Below are 12011 nucleotides of genomic sequence, written 5' to 3' on the forward strand. Positions count from 1 at the left end.
TCTTCCCGAGGACCCCTAATTTCTATTCTTATCTGGTTTGGAACCTGAGTCAGTTTGGTTAAAAAAACCCAAAAACAAAAATAAAAACTTTATCTTTTTTGAAATGGGTCAACCTCTTCTTTCAAAAAGAATTGCATGATGTATAAGCCTGAGTCTAATCAGGAGACAACCTACAGCGTTATTTCAAAGGGATATAAAGAATGATTATGTTAAAGAGGAGATTAACTATTAAGATATCAAATTTATGTCTAAAATCCACACTACATCTGAAGGAGCATACCCGAGGGAGAAAAATCTGAAAAAGGGAAGCCTTCTCTTCTCAAAGCTGGACTTAGAACCTCATTGGAGAAGGTGTGGTGCAGTCACTGGATAGCATAGATATTTTCTGGGTTTCATGAGCTAGAGCTGGTCTACTATAGTCAGTCAAGTAGGAAATAACCGTCTAGGGTACAAACAAGCCAAGGCTGGTGTGCCGTTGCCTAAAATGAACTGGGGCACTGTTTCATACGAGAGGACTGGAGTTGGCAGTGTCTGCTTGGGGAAGAGTTGGGAAGGTGGTCATTGAATCCAGATTTGGGTGGTCTATTGTTGCGGGACTGTGTGCTTTGGGCATGCAGCTGGGACAGGTCACCACTAGATGTCTCCACATAGCTGCACCTCTGACTGTGCAGCAGGAGTAGAAAATTAATTAATTAAAAAACCCCACAACACACCATAATGAGCAATAAAAACACGCTTCCTTCTACTATATCCTTCTAGTACACTCTGTAGATAAAGCTTAACACTGTGCTCACTGTAAAGAAGAAGTGCTTAAGGAGTCCAGTACAATTTTAGAGACCAGATGCTGAAAGGTGAATTTTGAGGGGCAATAAATTGATAATTGATATATATGGATAAGCCAAACATTGTCTTTCTCATTGTACATCTGAACTTTGAGCAATATGAAGTGTGGGGTACTGATCCTCTACAGCTGAAAATTTGCACAACTTATAGTCAGCCCTCCAAATATGCAGTTCCTCCATATGGGAGGTTTCACATCCATGATTCAACCAACAGTGAATCATGTAGTGCTGTAGTATTTACTTTGGGAAAAAAAATCTATCTATAAGTGGACCCACACAATTCAAACCCGTGGTGTTCTAGATAAAATATAGTTAACAAATATTCCATCAGTATGAGGAAAATTGTAGATTAATACCTTAATTTTAAATAATTGTGTTTATTTCTTCTTTGCTGTCTATAAAGACATTTTATATGAAGTTGGAACATTTGTATCAGGGACTGTTGGCCGGATGTCATGCTAAACTTATAAACTGGTCCAGATTATTTTTAATGTAATCCCCCCCCCAATTTTTAGTATCTTTCACCTAATTTTTCTCTTTCCAAATAAATTATTTATTTCTGGTATACTCATTGTAACCCAGTAAAAGAAGAATGCCACATCCCAACATTCATATAGGAAGAATAAAACTGATCAGATAAATTATTGTAGGACTTTCTCTGTTCTATAACACATAGCTGTGATTGGAATGGTTAATAAACAGATTAAAATTTGAAACAATTATTTTTTGATTGGTTAATATAATAATGACCTATGTGTTTATTGTATTTATATTATATTGTATGTAATTTTTAAAACAAAGGATGGAGAGGCAAGTAACTTCAGCAAGTTTGTAGAATAAGAGTTTCTAGTGATCATCTCCTTGAGGAAACATCAATTTGAACAACTATCCATGTACAGAAATACCTTCACAGAAGCTATGAATTCCAGGTAAATGACTGCAGGGAGAAGCACAGAAATAAGAGAAGGCACATTGAAGAGAGTAGGAAAGACAGTTTCAGATTATCCACTTTCTTCCCACCCCTTGCGTGGAGAGAGACACTTTCCCTGTGGCGGGGAGAGTAAAGTGAGTAACCAACGTTATTGCAGACTCTAGCACAGAGCTGCACCAGTGCCAGGCCAGCCTCTGTGGCTCAAGCTCCAGGTGGGCTCCCATGGACCCAGTCTCCTGGCCCATCCCTGTATCAGGTTAGACTCCAGACTCCAGGCTGGACCAACCCAGTGCCATGCTGGCCTCTAAAGACCCAGTAACCAGGTTTACCCCAGGAGTACCTGGCATCTGGTCAGCCCCCAGTGACACAGGATCTAGGCCTGCCCTTGCATACTCTGGTTCCAGGCCTGCCACCTTGGACTCAAGTACCAAGCTCACCCACAGATTCAAAACTCAGGCCTCCTCCAGTGGACTCAGGCTCCAGTCTTGTCTCCATGGACCAAGGGACCATAAAAAAACAAGAAATAGAAATTCTAGAATTGAAGAACACAATGATTGAACTGAATAATTCAGTAGAGAACTTCAACAACAGACTCAAAGAAAAATAGAAACAGTGAGCTCATAAATAGGTCATTTAATATCCAGCCAGAGGATCAATAACAACAACAAAAAAAAAAAAAGGAAAAAAAGAAAAACAATGAAGAAAGCCTATGTGAATTAAGAGAAATAATCTATTCATTATTCGAACCCCCAGAGGAAAAGAGAGGGAAAGAGGGGCAGAAAGCTTATTTAAATAAAGAATCGTTAAGAACTTCCCAAATATAAGAAAAGGTCTAGAAATTTAAGTTCATTAAGCTCATATATCTCCCAAAATATTCGATCTAAAAAGATCCTCTTCATGATGCATTAAAACTGTCTAAAATCAAAGACAAAAATAAATATTTTAAAGCAGCAAGATAAAATAATTCCTCACATAAAAAGGAGCCCCATAAGTTTATCAACAGACTTCTCAGCAAAATTCTTACAGGCAAGGAAAGAGTAAGATAATATATTTGATATATACAAAATCCTGGGGAAAACAAAACAAAACATAACAAACAAACAAAACAAACAAAAAAACCCAATACTGCCAACCAATAATAATTTTCCCCACAAGGATGTTCTTCAGAAATGAAGAGGAGATTAACACTTTTCTGAGGGGAAAAAAAAAAAAAAAAAAAAGCAATGGGAGTTTGTAACCACTAGACATGCCTTACAAGAAATGCAAAAGATAGTTCTTCAAGTTGAAATAATTTGAAAACTTATAAAAGTATAAAACTCACTGTAAAGGTGAGAATATTGTCAAATTCAGAATACTTTAATACTGTACGGGTGGTATGTAAATCACTTTTAACTGGTATAAAAGTTAAAAGACAGAAGTATTAAAATAACTATAGCTACAATGTGTGAATAGACACAACATATATAAAAGATATAAATTGTGACATAACCCATATAACAAAAATGTGTGGAGAGGAGAAGTTAAAGTGTAAAGTGTTTGTATGCAATTCAAGTTAAGTTGTTAATAGCTTAAAATAGAATGTAATATTTTTAAGATGTTTTATGGAGTCATTATAGCAACCACAAATAAAACATCTGTGCTGAAAGAAAAAATAAACAAACAAACAATACTGCTAATGAAGAATACTATATCTAGCAAAAATGTCCTTCAAAAGGAAGGAGAAAAAGACTTTCCTAGATGAACAAGAGCTCATGGAGTTCATCACCATTAGACCTGCCTTAGAAGAAATGTGAAAGTGAGTCCTTCAAGTTGAAATAAAAGATAGCACTAGATAGCAAAACAAAACCATATGAAAGTATAAAGCTGACTGATATATGTAAATGTATAGACAAATACAGAATAGTGTAACACTGTAAATAAATCACTTTAACTCTAATATAGAATTTAAAAGACAGAGTATTAAAAATAACTATAAGTATATTATTATAATATAAACATTAAAGATATAGAAATATGAATGGGTACATTAAATATAAATATAAAATGATGTGTTTTTCACATCAATAATATAAAGTATGTGTGCAACGAGTAGTAAAAGAGTAGATTTTTGTGTCCAAATGAAATAAAGTTATCAATTAAAAATAGGTTATAAATATAATAAATTTTAAGTAACCCATGTGGTAACAATAAAGAAAATACCTATAGAAGATACACACAGAATAAAAGAGAAAGGAATTAAAGCATGTCATTAAAAAAACAAAACAAAACAAAGCAAAAACAATACAACAAAAAGAAAGACAGCAAGAAAGGAAAAGAAAGACAAAAAAGCTATAAGCTGGAAAAATAATGAAGAAAATGGCAATAGTATGTCTTTACTTATTGGTAATTACTTTGGAGGGAAATGGTTTAAACTCTCTAACTGAAGGACATGAAATGACTGAATGGATCAATAAACAATATCTAACTATATATCATCTAAAAGAGACCCACTCATAATAAAGTTCATATATAAAAAGTTCACAGCTATCTGCATCCTCAATGGTGAAAAACTGAAAGTTTTTCCACTAACACCTGGAAAAAGGGATGGATGTCCTCTCTTGCCACTTCTAGTCAACATGGTACTGAAAGTATTAGCCTAGCAATCAGGCAAAAAAAAAGAGAAAAAGAAGGCACCCAAATTGGAAAGAAAGATGTGAAATTATCTCTGTTTGTGGAGGATGACATAATCCTATACATAGAAATATTATACAAAATCCCAAAATATTATACACGCACACATGCACAAACACATGCACACATGACTTTTAGAACTAATAAACAAATTCAGCAAAGATGCAGGACACAAAATCAACATAAATATATCAGTTGCCTTTCTATACACTAACAACAAACAATCTGAAAAAGACATTAGGAAAACTATCCCAGTTACAATAGCAACAACAACAACAAAAATACTAGGGGATAAACTTAACCAAGATGATGAAAGACTTATACACTGAAAACTACAAAACATTGCTGAAAGAAAAGAAAGAAGAAAGAAATACATGACAAGATATCTCATGTCCCTGAATTAGAAAACTTAATATTATTAAGACGTCTATATTACCCAAAGTAATCATCAGATTCAATGCAATGCCTGTCAAAATTTTAATGATAATTTTTGCAGAAACAGAAAAAAATCTAATATTTATATGGAATAAATAAAGGACCCTAAACAACCAAAACAATCTTGAGAAAGAAGAACAAAGCACAACCTCACACTTCTTGACTTGAAGACATATCACCATAGTACAGTAATCAAAACAGTATGGTCCTGGAATAAAGACAAGCACATAGTCCAATGGAACAGTGATAAAGCCCAGAAATAAATCCTGCCATATATGGTCAAATGATCTTGACAAGGGTGCCAAGACCACACAAAGGTGAAAGGATTGTTCCTTCAACAAATGTGTTGGTAAAACTAGATATTCAAATGCAAAAGAATTACATTGGATCCTTATCTTATACCACAAACAAAAATCAACACAAGTGGATTAAAAACTTAAACATAAGACCTGAAACTATAAACCTCTTAGAAGAAAACATAGAGGAATTTCTTCAGGACATTTGTTTTGACAATTATTTCTTGGATATGACATCAGATATACCATCAACTAAAGCAAAAATAGAAATATGGAACTGCATCAAATGAAAAAGCTTTATGTAGGAAAGAAAAAAATGAACAGAGTGAAAAGGCAACCTATGGAATTGTAGAGAATGTTTGCATATCATAATTCTTATAAGGGGCTAATATTCAAAATATATAAGAAATTATAACAATTCAATAACAAACAACAACAATGGCAACATATAACCTGGTTTAAAAATGAGCTAAGGACTTGAGTAGACCTCTCTCCAAAGAAGATATACAAATGGCAATTGGACAACAGGCCTATGAAAGGATGCTCAACATCACTAATCATCCCAAAATGCAAATGAAAACCACAATGAAATATAACTTCACGCCTGTTATGATGGCTATCATCAAAAAGACAAGAGATAACAAGTGTTGGTGAAGATGTGGAGATATTGGAACACTTGTGCACTGTTGGTGGGAATGTAAATTTGTGAAGCTGCTGTGGAGAACAGTATGGAGATTCCCACCAAAATTATAAATAGAACTATCAGAAGAGTCAGCAATCCCACTTCTGAGTATTTATCTAAAAGAATAGGAGATATTTCGACTCCCATGTTTATTGCATCATTGTTCACAAGAGCCAAGAGTTAGAAACAATCTATATGTCCATCAACAGGTGAATGAATAAAGAAAATGTGTTATACACATAAAATGGAATATTATTTGTTTTTTAAAAGGAAGGAAGTCCTGCCATATGCTACTACATGGATGAGTTTTGAGGACATTATACTAAGTGAAATAAACTAGTTACAGAAGTTACAGATATCTAGTTTAGATATCTAAAGTAGCTAAAATTACAGAGATGGAAAGTAGAATGGTGGTTGCTTGGGCTTCTGGGGAGAGGGCAACAGAAGATTGCTGTGAAAGTGGACATAGGCTTTCACTCAGGCAAGATGAAAAAGTTCTAGATACCTGCTGGACAACAATGCAGGTATAGTTAACAATACTGTACTTCACACCAACAATTTTTCAAAGGGTGGATTTTATGGTGTACAATTATTGATCACAATAAAAATAAACAGCATATGATCATGTGAAAACAATCGATTACTTAGAAAAACATTGAACAAAAGAGGTGGAAAGCCTCTACAATGGAAACTACAAAAGATAGCTAAGGGAAATTAAAATAAGACCTTAGGAAATGGAGAAAGATGCTATACTTATACGTTGGAAGTTTCAATAGTATTAAGATGTCAACTTTCCCCAAGTTTATCTAGATAGTGGATACAATTCCAACTGAAATTCTATTGCTAATTTGAAAGATTTTCTATATATCCTGTTAAGTGTAAAATATAATGTGCATATACATTTTCCTGTGTCTATTTATATTTAAATATTAAACATATTTAAAGCAAGAATCATACAAATAAAACTCATACGTGTTGAGTTGTACTAGTTGTATAGGATATAGCAATGGGAGTGGGACATTGTACTATCATTTCTTTTCATAATTTCTAATTTTTGAGACATTTGAATATATTATTCAAAAATTAATTTAGAATACCAATTATATTCTATAATTCTAGAGATACTGGTTGTATCTCTACAAGAATGCTAGTTGCAGAGAAATATGGACCTAAGTATTGCTCTACTGGGAATTAAGCAAAGAAAGTTATGAAAGATGCTGGTTCAAATTCAGGGGAAAAATTACTTAGGAGTTTGTTTCAGTAGTATAAGAACTTAAGTTATATAAAAAGTTAAGAAATGTGCACTCCTTCAAATTCAGTTGGAGAAAATAAAATTCGAGAACAGCAATATCTCAGTCAGTTAAGCAGGAAGGGTACACAGTTTCAGATTTGGTTAGAGAAAGGAACTGGATTAGAAAAACTTCTTGTGTCTTAGGAAACATGCTGGAGGAGGGAGAGTTCTCTTCCAGAATTAGTTGAGGAAAAATGCCAATCTAGGAAAAACAAAGAAGCCACAATTGCACTGTGCAGGCATGTCAGGACAACCAAATACTTCAGGTCAGAGAGAAGTATTCAGTCTCTTTTCTGGATGTTAATTTGCAGTGGAACCAGTCTTCTGTATTTTGTCTGTCTAGGCAGCAGTACATCAGGACAACTAGGCTTCTGTGTTGTTTTCAGTTACTTCCTTTGGAAGATAGTTTGTGGCTAAGTTATTTGCTGAAAAAATTTTTTTAACATCTTTATTGCAGTATGATTGCTTTAACATGGTGTGTTGGTTTCTGCTTTATAACAAAGTGAATCAGCTATACATATACATATATCCCCATATCTCCTCCCTCTTGCGTCTCCCTCCCACCCTCCCTATCCCACCCCTCTAAGTGGTCACAAAGCACCATGCTGATGGGAAGCAGCCACATAGCACAGGGAGATCAACTTGGTATTTGTTGAAATTTTAAAGCTGCACAGTCCAATATACAGTTACTAGTTATGTGTGGCTGTTTAAATTAATTAAAATGAAGTAAAATTAAAAATTCATTTCCGCACTTGCACTAGCCACATTTCAAGTGCTCAAGAGCTTCGTGTGACTAGTGGCTATTGCACTGGACAGCACAAATGTGGAAGATTTTCATCAATGCAGAAATTTCTATTGGACTCTAGCTATTCTAAAGAACCAATCCTATACATGAGATTGCAAAACTTAGTAGGAGTCTCAAGTCATGCTGAAATGTTAAACAACATCAGTGTGACCTCAAGCCCTCTTTTCCCCCAGCAGATACCTTTATTGAATAACCAGTGCCATTCCACTTGAGGTTTTCTTTACTACAATAGTTCTCAACTTTGTGTGCTCATTAGAATGACATGGGAAGACTGAAAAAAATCCCAACTCTAGTTTATCTGTGGAGATGGGTCTGACATAGTGGCCAGGCATTAGTATTCTTAAATATCTCCTCATATGACTCTAGTATGCAGCAGGATTGAAGGTCATTTTTAGAGATACACATAGGCCCATCCCAGACCCCCTGAATCTGAAACTCTGGGGACAGGGCCCAGCAATCTGTATTTTCCTGTACAACCTCCAGGGAAGTCTGATGCACAGTAAATCTTAAGAATCATTGCTTTCCTACTTCCCTTGCTATCAAAAAACTTCTGTGTTTTTACTTTCTCTTCAACATGTACATGTGACTTTGAGAAAACACTGTTCTTCGTACATGTCCATGCAAATCTCATTTAGCTGCCTTTTTAATCTTTGGCCCAATTCCACAATCCATTTTTTAAAAACGCTGATTAGGCCTATTGATTTTTATTTTGTTTTCTCTTCCTAATTATATTATTGGATATTAAAAGATGTAGATTTTTTTTTTAAATATCCAATAATATATTTTATCATCTTTCTAAAGAAATTCTGTATTTATTTTAGTTTGTACAATTTGTCATTTATATATATAAATATATATGTATATTTAATGTATTCTCTTGACTTTCTGATATCTTGACTGAGCAGTTTTCATTTTTAAAGAGTCAGCTCTGCCAATCTTCCCCATAATAGTATCTTCAATTTCCCTTTACTAAAACTGATGCATCTGAACCTTAAGAGTGTACATGTGGTCCCCAAAATTATATTATACATTTTAAATTTATTTTTTTATCAGATCTGTCAATCAGATTTAATACATATTGAGTTATCAACATCAACAATTATATTTAAACATTTAATCTACTTGAAATTTATTTTTGTATATAGTGAAGGTAGGGTTCTGGCCTCATTTTATTCCTCATTGGCTAGTTATTTGTGCTGGCATCATCTATTAAATTAACTACCCTTTTCCAAATTGAATAAAATGACTCTGTTGCAGTATACTACATTTACATATATACTAAAACATAGTTTGGAATTCAGTATTCATTGGTATATTTTCTCTTTCTAGGGTTGTGTTTTAATCATTTAATTAAAGAGGCTTTATAATGTATTTTATTATCTGGCTGACAAATTCTCCTTCCCATTTTTTTTTCTCTTTTGTAATGTTCCAAATTTTATTGGCTATTGTCAGTGATTTGTATATCCATATGAACTTTGCTATGACTTTATCTTCATCACCCTGGAAAGCCCATTAAAGTTTAATCAATTTATATATTAATTTTGAGAGTGTTACATTCCAGGAATAGTTCATGTTTTATAATTTTTTCAGATCTAATTTTATATCATTCAATAATATTTTATTGTAATAATTCAAGTGAGTGACAATGGGCTCAATTTTGGGTGCAACACCTGTTTGCTCACCAGCCCCAGAGCCTTCCAGGACCTCTCTGGTCTCCACACAGACCACCAAAATGTTGACCTAAAACAAATACACTGTCAGATATTTCCCCAGCAAAGATGAGTTTATTCAGAAATTGAAATTTGGGGTCTACCATCATGGTGAGCCATGTGTAAGTTCTCACATGACAAAGGAAGAACACCTTTATAGAGGGGAAGAGGAAGTTGGGGGCAGGGGGGCCTTTAGTGAGGAAGGAGTCCATGGCTTTTCCTTGGCTGAGTCCTTACCATGAAAGAATAGGAGTCTTTCTCCTTCCTGTTGGGCTCTTATATCATCACAGGGTGTGAGAGCGCCCCCTTCTGGTTTCCCAAGTCTAACTGAGGTTTCTGTTTATTAAATTTTTTACACCCTCCTCTTTTTTGGGTTCTTGGCTGAAACACTCCTATAATAAAAAAGACAGATTAACAGGAGAAAAACAAACAAGTTTAATAACATGTATACCTCCTGTATACATGGGAGAGACCCAGGAAAACTGAGTATCTCCCCAAAATGGCCCAGACGGCCTCAGCCTGCAGCGGCTTGAAGCAGGATTGGGGTTCCCTGGCCAGAGACTGAAGTCAGGCCGCAGCAATGTGAGCCCTGAATCTTAGCCACTAGACCATTGGTCAGTGAGAAGGCCCTGGCCCATTAGTTTTGGAGAAATGAATTCCCACAAAGAAAAGGAAAGTAGTGAAACAACTAAAGTGTTTGTTAGTAGGAAAAAAGAGTACGTGTGGATAGACACATAAGTGGTCTCAGGGAGAGAGTCGTGCCCTTGTGGTAGTTTGAATCACTTTTATGGGGCATTTCTTCCAGGTTTCCTTTGGCCAATCACCTTGCTTTGCCTGGTTCTGAGCCAGTATTTGGTTTACTCAGGGTCCTCCCTTGTGTATGCATGCATCCCTTAGCCAAGATGGATCCTAGCAAAGAGGCCTAAGGGTAGGTTGGCATCACCTACTATGGAGTGGTGCCCCCCTCCCTTTTGACCGCCGAGGAGCCTTTCTGCACATGTGTAGTCGGGGAGGTCTCCTTGACCTTGAGAATGAGGAATGTGTGGTCTCTTCATCTTTTGTCTGAGCAGGGCTCAGCTCCTCTCTGCCATTGCTGTTATCTTAAAGTGTCCACTGAAGGCAAAGTCCAGCTCTTTACCCTGCTCCTGTTGTTATTTTTATCTGGAAGTATACACAGGAGGCTGGCTGTATATCTCCTGCCTCACTACCACCTAAATAACATCTCCAGATAAAGACAAAAGTTGTTTGGCAATAGTGGGGGGGGGGGGGTGGTTGGGAGGAAGTTACTGGAGGTTGCCAGGAAATGCACAAGGGTAGACAAGGGTGAGGTTGTTATGCAGATTTAAGTCACTGTCTCCTCCATTGATAAGAATTTCTAGAGCTTTAGAGTCATCCTTCTCTTCCTGGTACAGAGAGGGAGACATCCTTAAAAATGGAGATTTTTCTTGCAAAAGCAATTTTTTTTTAATAAAAAGGTAACTTCGACTTGGCTTTCAGAACTTCTCTCATGTCTGCTACTTTTAAAAATAATCAGCCTAAAATAATCCTTATGCTAACAGGCATAATTTATTTATTTTAGAATTTATTTATTTATTTTTGGCTGCGTTGGGTCTTCGTTGCTGAGTGCCGGCTTTCTGTAGTTGTGGCGAGCAGGAGCTACTCTTCACTGCGTGCACGGGCTTCTCATTGCAGTGGCTTCTCTTGTTGCGGAGCACGGGCTCTAGGCGTGCAGGTTTCAGTAGGTGTGGCACACGGGCTCAGTAGTTGTGGCTCGTGGGTTCTAGAGCGCAGTCTCAGTTGTTGTGGCGCACGGGCTTAGTTGCTCCGCGACTAAGGACCAATCTTAGTCTATTGTACTTCCTTAGCTTCAGCAGCTAAGTATAACCCACTTTGCATTATATAAATGGGAGAGGAATCTCCTTAAATTTCCCTCCAGGTGTCTAGGTGCTACCCACCAGTGAGAATTTTCGGAGGATCTTCAAGATAGAAATTGAATTATTTTCAGTCTTCAATTAGGAAATTTTGTTTGACTGGCTGACTAGTGTTCAGGGTATATTTGCTTCCTTCCAAATGCAGGAACTGAGCTATGGAGTTTTGCCTCTTTTCTATGTAGAGGCAGGAATTGGAGTGAAGAAGAAGACAGGGACCATAATTCTCTTCCCTCTCCAAAATCATGATAGCTCAGTCTCTTAGTCACAGTTTAGATAATCAGATTGAATATATATTGAGTTATATCAAGAGCAACAATCATATTTTAGTAAGTGATTGAACATAACATTTCATCTTGAAGATGAAAAATGTCTAACTTAGAAGATTAATCTGTCAGAGAGGCTGGACATCAACAAACCAG

This window comes from Balaenoptera physalus, assembly GCF_965194825.1.
Source record: "Balaenoptera physalus genome assembly, chromosome: 9".
In the NCBI taxonomy this organism is placed as follows: Eukaryota; Metazoa; Chordata; class Mammalia; order Artiodactyla; family Balaenopteridae; genus Balaenoptera; species Balaenoptera physalus.